Source organism: Micropterus dolomieu, linkage group LG01 (genome assembly GCF_021292245.1).
Source record: "Micropterus dolomieu isolate WLL.071019.BEF.003 ecotype Adirondacks linkage group LG01, ASM2129224v1, whole genome shotgun sequence".
Classification (NCBI taxonomy): Eukaryota; Metazoa; Chordata; class Actinopteri; order Centrarchiformes; family Centrarchidae; genus Micropterus; species Micropterus dolomieu.
In genome coordinates, this window is record NC_060150.1 from 1,360,060 (window position 1) to 1,361,133 (window position 1,074).

Consider the following 1,074-nt stretch of genomic DNA (forward strand, 5'->3'; position numbering starts at 1 on the left):
TTGGTGGTCCAAAGGAAGAAGTGAAAAGCTGTAAGAAAGAAAGAGTCAGTGTCTCAGATCAAACAGCTCAGAGTGTTAGAAGGCTGCTCAGAAGCTCTGAGGTTGTGGGTTCGATCCTTATGAGGCTCAGTGACTTTTGAAGTCCAACAGCCAAAGTGAGAAGATAAAAGCGCCCGGAGAAAAGGTTCAGATGTGAAGGGGACTCGGTGGCGGCGTGGGGTTCGATGGCGACCGTGAGGCGCAGGTGGCGCAGCGGTGGTTCGAATCCCGCGTGCGGCCGGGTACCCGGAGCCGGTCCCGCGGCGTCGGTGTTCTGGAGAGGTAGAAGCTGGGGGTTATGAAGCGGGAAACAGGAAGTGGCTGAAGTTTTCCTAAAAGGTGGAAGATGACTGACAGCACAAGGTCTTTATTGGTCCAGAACAGGTGCTGCTGGGACTCGTGGTGTCAGCTGTCCTCCAGGTGCAGCAGCTGGAAGCGAGTCTTCAGGGCGTGTCCCCAACAGCCTGGAAGAGACAGAAGAAGAAATGAGTCCACAGGTTTGTGACAAGTGAACAGTTTGAAAATCCATCAGTGAGTGAAGCTGCAGACAAGAAACAATAATCCATTCAACAAACAGAGTGTTTCCATGGAGATGATGATGTGAAGCAGCGGTGGAAGAAGCAAAAGCAGCAGTGGCACAGTGTAAAAGTACTGTGTTCGAGTCCCAGTAACAGTATAAAGCATCCTTTATATAGCGCTGGCTATCTGAAGCTAACATGATCCATCAACATGTGATAGTTACTGTGTGTTTGTGTTAATAATGTGCAGAGTGAGTAAAAAGTGCAGCATTTGGCCTGAAATGTAGTGGAGTCCAGGTCTAATGAGGTCCAGGTCAGATGTAATGTCAGTAATATCAGTGTGAGCAGTGGATCAGTAGAATCTGAAGCTGATACAGTAGCAAGTGTATTTAGTGTTAGTTCATTTAGTGTGAGCATGTGAAGAAGAAGAAGAAGAAGAAGAATGTGCTGACCTGGTCTGAGGGAAAGGCTGCTGCGGGACTGTAGAAGGAAATCTGTAGAGTGAGGACATGAAATA

At 48.3% G+C, this 1,074-nt stretch overlaps 1 long non-coding RNA gene across 1 annotated transcript in view; it reads left to right on the plus strand.

Annotated features, from left to right (window-relative positions):
* LOC123972456 overlaps window positions 1-1,074 on the plus strand; it is a 1,772-nt gene that overhangs the window by 335 nt on the left and 363 nt on the right. The gene's annotated exons all lie outside the window — the stretch shown is intronic.